This window comes from Eurypyga helias, unplaced genomic scaffold (assembly GCF_000690775.1).
Source record: "Eurypyga helias isolate BGI_N326 unplaced genomic scaffold, ASM69077v1 scaffold36891, whole genome shotgun sequence".
NCBI classification, from domain to species: Eukaryota; Metazoa; Chordata; class Aves; order Eurypygiformes; family Eurypygidae; genus Eurypyga; species Eurypyga helias.
The window spans coordinates 1-10,042 of NW_010229527.1; the positions used below are offsets into that span (position 1 = coordinate 1).

A 10,042-nucleotide genomic window follows, 5' to 3' on the forward strand; every position below is an offset into this window, starting at 1 on the left:
TGGCCCCCTCTGGACTTGTTCCAACTAACTGGTGAGCACGTGAGGTTCCGTAGCCTCTTTTCACAGAGGCAACCTCTGTCTACATGTTTATGGGATGTCAGCAGCCTCCAGAACCTTTTATTGAAGTTGGGATGAACTTTCAAGAATGCTAGATATTGCTTAGGACAATGGAAAGAGTACTAAAGGACTCTGGTGCCATGGCATGTAGGCCGCGACAAGAGAACAAGTTTTGCCATTTTCTGAGTGGCTGGCATTGTATTTGCATGGAAACTGAAAGAAGAGGAAACAGAGGATGGCCATGTGGCCTTAGTAACACATTTCTTGTTGAGAAGACACATGGATAATATTCGTTGGAGAAGTTTTATTCTCCTACCAGTCTGATTCGCTAGTTCTTTAGGCAGGTGAGACTCTCCCTGTCTCTGTTATTAATGTTTGACTGACATTCTTCCCCTCTTACAACAGATCATAGTATTATCAGATGGCACATCGTTTTCTTCAGGACAAACCCTTCATCTCCCCAGCCTTACCAGTAACTCCCTGTCTTTTTCTGAAGTGAAGAAGAAATCCTCTCAAGGGCCAAAGGTGAGATTTATTTTGTATTATACTGCAGGATACTTCACCTAGTGGTGCTTTCCCTGGGAATTAACTTCAGGGAAAAAAAAATATTTCTAGGCATTTTTGCAATCACAAGACATAGTTCAGTGATAACAAGTCTTCACATATTTTTGTTGTGAATTTAATTGTTCACAACATGAAAATAAAGCAGAACAAAGATGGTTGTGAGAACAGGTGCCAATGAATGTACTGCTTTTCTGTTTTTTTTTTTCTACATGCACAAATATTTTCCTCCTTTTTCAGAAGTAGTTCTAATGGGTTTTTGTACTAATAGGGGATTCTAATATTGAAATTGTGATTTCAGGAATGTAAACAATATGAGAAAATACTATACTAATAATTTCATTTATTAAGTATTTCCGAATAATTTAAGGTAATTGTGTAGAGTGAAACTTGAAGATGTGTTCTTTAGGATATTAAATTTTTTTTAAATTTCAGGGGTTAATTCTTTACTAGGTGTTTCAAAGACAGCAATGTGTCATCAGTCTCTTAAGGCATCAAACTGAATCCCCAACCCACAACACGGTAAAAAGGTATAGTGCAATGACCCTTTTGAGTAGTACAAATGGACCTTTCTGAAACAGCAGATAATTTCTTCAGTTTGACAAAATGAGTTAATGATGTGGGAGAATAAAGATTATCTTGCTGTTTATTCAAATAAGAAATGCAACACAATGTCTTGTTTCATAAATATATTAAGATATATGCCTTTATTCTGTTAATTTTCTTGCTTATCATCTTGTAAATTTGCAATATGTTACTTAATCATACCGTGCTTCTGCTGCAGGGGGCAATGCCCATTTTTATCAATAACTTTCATGTTCTTGAGCTGTGCCAGATCTTGTACCTTGAAAGAATTATCACGTAATGAACTATGGGTATGCCTAAGCATTGATGATATCACAACAATAAAGATATGTAGTTGGGAGAAAATAGTTCTACTTTGATACTGAAGATTAGTTACTGACACTTTTAACATCTGTGATAGGGGTTCTTGTGAGGTTGGGTAGTTCTTTAGAGTCCAGTTTCCAATCCTTTCTTCAGAATCATGGAATAATAGAACGGTTAGGATTGGAAGGGACCTTTAAATATTATCTAGTTCCAACCCCCCTGCCATGAACAGGGACAGCGTCCACTAGACCAGGTTGCTTAAAGCTTTATCCAGCCTGGCCAGGGATGGGACATCCACAACTCCTCTGGACAGAGAAGTAGTTTCAGCTGTTACTTTGATTCACTTGTGTCTTGCATTGCATGCCAAAGCAAGCATACTAAGGCTTGGCCTAAATAGGCAACCCGAACACCTGTGGAAGGACTTCAGGGAGGTATAGACATGATACCACGTCCTACAATAATGCTCTGTCTAGTAACTGTGTGCCATGTTAAGTCCTAAATCTCCAATCTCTAAATTCTTCATAAGCAAGTGCTAACTTGGGATATTATTTTCTGAACCCTGTTTGGTCAATGACCTTTTGTCTGGTGTAGAAACCTGGCAAGTGTGGCATGTGGTAGATGTGAAGCAGGATGAAGGGAGTGTTGCATGTTTGCTGCACTTGTCCTTATAAATGAGCGTTTGAAATCTTTCACTTTTGCTGAAGCAACCCAACAACCTGCAGTGAGTTTTACCCATAGCAGGAAGTTATGGAGGTCAGTGGGAGGTTAGATTATTCATCACACCTCAAGATTGTACTCAATATCTGTAAAATTGTTACACAGGAATGTTTTCTAACTATCTGGTTTCATAATAGGGATGTTCAGCAGTAATTAAATAGTTCTTTTTTCAACCTTCTATGCTGTTCTCTGGAGTGTTTAATAGTGGGAGGAGGTGTTATATCAATACAGTGTTTCTTGCCAGTCAGTGTGAATATTCAATTTTTCTCCTCCCCAGCAATTTTTGTCACTTCTTGTCCAACTTAAAACACACAGTAATGAGCAACTGTTCTTGTGTCTCATAAAGATAGAGCTTTAATTATCTGCTTTACTGTGGATCATCAGCTGCTTTTGAGAAATAGAAACATGAAGTAACCTTGGGTTTAGTATAACAAAGTTTGGGGTTTCTTTTGTAATTTGTTGGAGCTGTTGGAGCTGAGGACCCTTGTGTTTTGGTTTTGGTTGGGGGGCAGGAGGGTTCCAGCCAACGTCTAATAGATTTTTGTTTATATTATTTGGATGAACCCCTGTCATGAAACAGCTTCAGCATCCAAATTTCTTTTAGATATGCTTCTAGAACAGGAGCTGTAGAAAGGTCTTGGTAGTTCTTTGGTGTAAGTTGTACTGAAAATGTGGGTGCATGTACTCCAGTTGTCTGTATGGGATGATTTAGGGATTTTTCTGGTGCAGCAATAGCCCTTTGATGTGCTCAGCTTGGTTTTGATTTGTTTTGTGTCTGTGAATACCAAAGGAAGCTTTGAGGTCAATTTTAAACGCTGAGTATGGAAAACCAGAATCTAAGAATATTTTCTTGCCTATTTGCCATTACAAAGCACCACACAGACTTTGTGGTTAGAGGAGAATTGCAGTCAAGACAGTAAAAGCAATGCAACAGAGTGATGTTGTTGGTTTAGCATTCACTTGTTACTTCATACTGCATTGTATTTCTTAAGAGAGCTGTCAGATTGCTTTCTGTCACATCCTTTTCTGAAATATGTATTAAAAAATAGAGGTGTTCGTATTTGTGAGGTTCCATGATTTTGTGTTAAATTTAATGGAGACGGTATTGGTGAGTCCCCCCAGTACTGTGATTCTAAACCAAAGCCTTAGTCTTTGAAATACACCGGACAGGCAGAAATGTAGAAAACCTTACTTAATGCATTTTTCGGGATATAAAAATAGCTGCAGGGTGGCTACAGATACTTGTGTTGCTTTTAAATCAGTTGTATTACAGTGCCTGTTTGTATTATGTAAATACTATGCACACAGAACACAGTGAAAGAGTTTGATTATTTTTGTTGGGTTGGTTGTCTTTTGGAATGAGGTGTAGTGTCAGCTGCAGTGAAATGAGGTTTACTTTACAAACAGAAAAACCAAAGCTCTTTTTCCCATGTCTGACTAGCGAGGGGGGGGGAAATTTTATGCTTCCATTTCTGGCTTTCTCTGTCAAACCACTGAGCCTTGTAATTCTCCATCTGCTTCTAATTCTCCTGATGTCACTGGTAATAATATTTTGGTGGGCTGGACAAACTGAAGCGTGGAAAGCTTTGTGAATGTGCAATTCAGTAATAATCTGTAAAGAGAACTAGCAGCAGGTAAATTTAATTTCCAGTGTGCATCTAACAAGAAGAATATCTCAGTGTTTGTGGAGGCTTTAAAAGGGTTGTGGTCTTTGGTGTGTGGGTTTTTTTTTTTTCCCCCGAATCAGCTAGTGTTTTTATTCAGTAATAAACACATTGGTAATCAACAGAAATCTGAATTTCCTTGAGCAAGTAATTCCTTTCAGATATCTTCTTCCTCTTTTCCTCTTAAGAGCAAGAGGCATATTTGAGACTAATTTCGGTCCATTGGCTTGGGATGGATACATTATTTCCGTAGGCATAACGTTTGAAGAAATGCTTTTTTATTACAAATTAAAGTAATGCATGTTTTTATGATTGCTAATCCTAAATTTATAGACTAAACCCGGGGTATGGTAGACTGGCATGTTCACGCCAGTGTGCTCAGTTTAATGACTTCATAAAATTTAATGAACCACCCCTACCTCTCCCCATTTGCTTCATTTGCTAATTAGGTTCCTAATGTCTGACAGCAACTGGAGAGGTTTGAAATTACTGCAAGAGCATAATGGTTATTCAAACTCACGTTCAACCAACGTGGGTATTACATTTTGTGGTGTGAAGTCCGAACCCGACCCCGCAAGATATACAGAGAGTTCAACACTATTTTTTTGCCTTGTAGTTACAGAATTGTTTTAATCTACAAATGTGTTACCTGTTTAGCGGCTCTCAGGGTGCATTTGGATCTCTCAAATTTACAGGACACTGTACTCTGTGATTTAAACTTTTTTTCATGAGCTCATTAAGAAATAAAAAAAAAAAAAAAGCCATGACAATCAGGACTTGGTCCCCTTTGTCCAGACTCACCTATTAACTTATTCATCACTCAAGTCATATGGTTTCATAACTTGTAAGTCTTAAACCATTCACATATGAGCAAAACAAGTTACCTAGCTGAGGGTCAGAGTGCTCATCCTTCCTTCTCCATCACGGTGTACGTGTGCCCTGTATCGCAGTGGGAGACGTGAAAGCCTCAGCAGTCCAGCTGCTGATGGATCCACTTCAAAAGCTGTTTTTTTCACTATGCTGATGCTTTATATCTTCCAGCTTGGAGGTTTGGTTCATATAATTTACGCAGGTTAGCCAGATGAAGGCATGGCCGTGGGAGACAGCAATCTGCAGGTGATCATGGCTGCGTAAGGGCCCTTTAACTCTGCCTACCTGGTGCTCTGCAGACATCAGGTCTTACCATGGGCTGTGTTAGCCAAAACCCGAGCTGCAGTTGAGTGTAACAGTCACAGTAGCACCGTTTTTCCCTGTTGGTTAAACTTTACATTTTGTTCATGCTTCCTAAAATATTTTTATTTAAAGATCTGTTAGTACAGCTCTATGAAAGGGGTTATGTATCTTGAAGTACTATATGAACGCAGTGTTACTTGGCTTAAGAAAGAAAACATCTGCAGGTATTTTAGCATGCATATAATCATCTGTATTGTTCTTTCAATGTTGATTATACAGTGTATCAAAGCCTAACATTCACTTGGATTGCTTCAATATTTGATGAATACACAAATGTAAGCTCTGGTGTGTAAATATCTCACCTGTCAAAACCCCACCATCGCCATTTTACATACCAACTTGAGAAAAGACTATTTGTCACTCTTAACAGGACTACATCATTCGCTCTTATTCCTTCTTAACACTTCTTAAAGTGGGAAGGAAAAGAAACATTTAAACACACTGTTTATTACTTTGATAAATAAGAAAATGGATTGAAAGTACATTCTGATTTTTGGTACGTAATCTGAATATTTAGCCACATGTCTTCCCCACCAGCCTTCCACATTCATCATTAGGTTCGATATCATTTTCCCAGTGAATATATTTGGGGTTTTTTTCTGTCTTATAAATTTTATGTTCCTCTCGCCATTTCCTGCGTCAGTGCTGGCTTCTGTTAGGGTCACTGCAGAAGCTTAGGTAATAATAAAAGTTACTGGTTTTTACTTACAGAATTAATGCAGATCCATAAGCAATAGATTTGCTGTCCTAATGAGTGTAGAGAGCATGGCAGGAGTGTGTATATATGCGCCTATAAGTATGTCATATACTTGTATTATCATTTCTGTGAAAACATCAACATTAATGTTGTAGATAAAGAAGTCCAATTTTAAACTTGAAAAGGAAAGAGAGATCTCAAATTCTGATTGGGTTTTGTGCTACTGTGCCCCAGGACCTCTTTCACAGCTCTCACCTGTAGGAAAACCACTAAAATGAGTCTTTCCTTTTGGAGAAATTCAAAATACATGGTAAGAAGACCAATAAGAAACATAAGGAGTCCATCTGATATATTAATGGCATATTTCTTGTTCCTCCCCAGGCCAGCATTATAGCTCTGGCAAGATAGAACAAGATGTGAAGATAAAAATATTAATAATTAGTTCATATCATACAATGGTTTGGGTTGGAAGGGACCTTAAAGATCATTTAGTTCCAACCCCCCTGCCATGGGCAGGGACACCTTCCACTAGACCAGGTTGCTCAAAGCCTCATCCAGCCTGGCCTTGAACACTTCCAGGGATGGGGCATCCACAGCTTCTCTGGGCAACCTGTTCCAGTGCCTCCCCACCCTCATAGTGAAAATTTTCTTCCTACTTCCTTTCATATGTAAACCTTTGGGTATGATCTTGCATCAAACAAAATTTGGATCTTGCTTTTTTTTCCCCCCACCAAATAAAACAAACAAACAAAGAAAACAACAACAAAAAAACCACCAGGAAAGGAGTTTTGACTTAAGTAAAACACCTCAAGAAATTATTAGTGCTTTTTATTTTTGTTTTTTAATTACTGGCCTGGGAAATGATGAAGTCCCTTATGTTCAGACATTCAAATGTCATCGTAATATTGTTCATTGTTGATGTTTATGCCCATTGTTAATGTTGATGCATATATATTATATAGGTAGATTTCCAAAACTGACTCAAAAATACATTTGCAGTACTGATGCAAGAAATAGCAAAAGCACTGTTGAATAATTGGTGCAGCTCTGTGTGAAAACTCAGTGTTTCACTAATTAGTTAAGATAATGAGAAGGGAAAACCAGTTCCAAGTAAATATTTTTAATTAAAAATCTCCCCCTATTGCTACAGAGGAGAAGGGAGATACTGCACTCTTTACACATACGATGTGTATGAACTATTCATGTCCTGCAGCATTAAATACTGGCTTAACACATCCCAGTTGGACATGTCATAAGTAGTTAGTTACCTGCTAACAGGGAGTATACAACTGAATGTATTCTCAGTCTTAATTTCTCCTATTGTTGACAAAACTTTCATTAGACAGGCTAATTCTCCTTTGTTTTATTGGGTGAGGTTTTTTCAGAGTGGTTCTACTGACTGTGTTTTTAAAATTAGTTGGCCCTCATAGAGGTCGAGGCTGGCCATGTCCTGCTTTCGTCCTTCAGTTTCCAGCACACTGCTGCTGTCTCATCTACGTTGTGGGTAAAACGGTGGTAAGGGGGAAGAGAAACTAAATATGGGTTTTTTTTCCCTCTGCCGTTCTGTAAATCTGTGGCAGTGTTAGACAGTGAGACATACCACTTAGATGTGCGTACTAGAGGATAGTTGAGCTTTTACACTGGTCGACAGTTGAGCCCCAGACGGCCTCTTGCTCACACCTCCCCAGTGGGATGGAGAATTGGAAGGGTAAAAGGGAGAAAACTCGTGGGATGAGATAAAGGCAGTTTAATACAGCTACTGTGAAGAAAATTAACTCTATCCTAGCCAAAACCAGTATAAAGGTCAAAAAAGAAAAGCAGATTCTTTGCACTGTGGAATGGTCAGTGTGGATTGCTGGAAAAGAAAACAGGCCTACAGGTTTGTACATGAATTTTGTACACATGAAAGCATATCCAATCTTACACAGATGACAGAATTTAGGGCACCACTTTGTTCTGCAGCTTGCGAAGGACTTGGTTGAATAACCTACCAAATAATTGAAAGTTAAAACCAGAAGTGAATTTGTAATATTTGTACTGACTAGCAGCCTTTCCAGTAGTTCCAGATTTCCAATAATGCTTTCTTTGCATAAAAATGATATTGGAAGAATACTTTACTTGTAAGTATTATTCATCATCCTCTCTTTCAGCCTCAGAATTTCATTAAAACTGTGATTCTAGAGCTGTGTGTTTGGACAGCCCTTACTAAATATATTCTAACTTCTGAAAAATACTGTCCTCTTTTTGTCCTAAGGAGGAGTAATTAAAGACTGTTGAGCTATGTGATATATGGTTGCCAGCAGGCAATGTGTGAGCATGGGAATCTTTGGCGTACTGAGAGTGTAGAGTCCGTATAATTTCCCTAAAGTTATCATAAGGTGCACATGTTTTGCTCTGATCTTGAAGCAATTCTGTTGGCAGTGTATGGTTCATATCCTGATCTTTCCTCATGATGTGGTAGTTTTTTTTGGGTTTTGTTTTGTGGGTTTTTTTTCTTTCTGATGGCTAATTGTCATGATTAACATTTCCTAAACTGTCTTTATGTTCATCTTATGATGACAAGCAGTGGTAACTGCTCATATTCCATCACTTTGTAACAGGTAAATTGATTGAAATATGTAGTTTATAACTGTTATATCGGTATTTGCATTTTCCAGTTTTCAACCTGCACTTTCAAGCTTTTAATAGGAATCCTGTGTCCATATTGTGTCTGTGTTTTGAGGCTTCAAGCACTTTATTTTTTGCTGTGGTAGGTTTTTTTGTTGTTGTTGTTTGTTTTGTTTTTAAATAAAATTTTGCATCTCCTTTTTGCAGGACCCGACTAGGATTCTGAACACAAATAGCAGCAGTAGCAGTAGCAACAGTCTTTCAAAGACCCACAAGTTAACAAAGGAGCAGAAGGAAAAAACTTCTAAAGACTCAAAAGATCATAAAAGTGCCTTCAAAGAACCTTCCAGGGAACATAACAAATCTTCCAAAGAATCCTCTAAGAAACCCAAAGAAAACAAACCATTAAAAGACAAAAAAATAGTTCCTAAGATAGTCTTCAGGGAACCCAAGCCCATGTTCAAGGATCCAAAATCTGATAAAACCTCCATGCTTACTGTTACAGGTGGGCAGCAGCAAGAAAAGATGACCCCCACAAAAAGGCTCTCTATTCTGGGCTCTGATGAACATAATGCAAAAAAAAGAAAAAGAAGTGACTCGGATTCATTATTTAGAAGTTTTTCTAGCACCCCACCACTGATTCTTACCTGTTCAGCTGACAAAAAACATACACAGGATAGATCTCAGCTCAAGGTGGGGAGAGTCAAAGTTGAAAATGATGCACTGGAAAAGAAGACGTCTACTCTGCCACCATTTGATGATATTGTAGATCCCAATGATTCTGACGTGGAGGAAAACATGTCTTCCAAATCTGAAGTAAGTGGGTTTTGTTTTTATTTCGTTTCTGTTGAGTATTCCCAGTCTGTGGGATTGTACACCATATTTTTATTTTCCATTTCTCCGGTCTGCCGGCAGATTGTTCAAACTGAAGGATGTTGATTGCCAGCTGTTCAAACTTGAGCATGTTCTAGTTGAATTGCGTTACCTATTCAAGTCTACCCAGTCTATAAATCTGTCAACATTATGAAGAATGAGCATATGGGAGATGGCTATAAACAACATTGCTCTTTTGATCTTATTCTTTTGAATTTCATGCTGCTTGTGAGAGAAAAGGAAATTGATTTAAATGCTTGTGTTTCATACCCAAAGGATTTATGTTCAGGTGTTAGAGAACTAGGTAAATTCAGGAAAGGGTTGCAGTAAATCTGAGTGTTACTTGTTGGTTTTCTGCTAAAAAGGACTGTGGGTGATACCAGTTTTGTGAAGGAGGAAGGAGTTCTAGAGTCCTCGCTGTGGTGATGACAATGTATGCAAAGTAACTGGCTTACGCAAGAAGAAGGACTTTTTCTGGCAAGTTTCCTGTCCTGAAAATACTTGTCTACCATATCTGCTCATCTGTTTCAAGCATAATTAGCCCTTGATGCTTAGGATTGTTAAGGAGGAGTACAGGGAAGTTTCCCGAGACGTTAGAGATCAGATCAGGAAAGCCAAAGCCCTGACAGAATTGAACCTGGCCAGGGACATCAAGGCCAACAAGAAGGGCTTCTGTAGGTACATAGGGGACAAGAAGAAAGTCAGGGAGAAGGGAGAAGTCATCCTCCTAGAAGCCATGCTGAGG

General features: G+C 38.4%; 1 pseudogene across 1 annotated transcript; it reads left to right on the forward strand.

Annotated features, from left to right (window-relative positions):
• The first annotated feature begins 462 nt into the window (after positions 1–462).
• On the forward strand, positions 463–9,240 carry LOC104516198 (annotated as a pseudogene). The gene is made up of 2 exons (XR_727951.1): positions 463–582; positions 8,632–9,240. The product of XR_727951.1 is annotated as a protein AF-9 pseudogene (transcript).
• Positions 9,241–10,042: the final 802 nt, after the last annotated feature.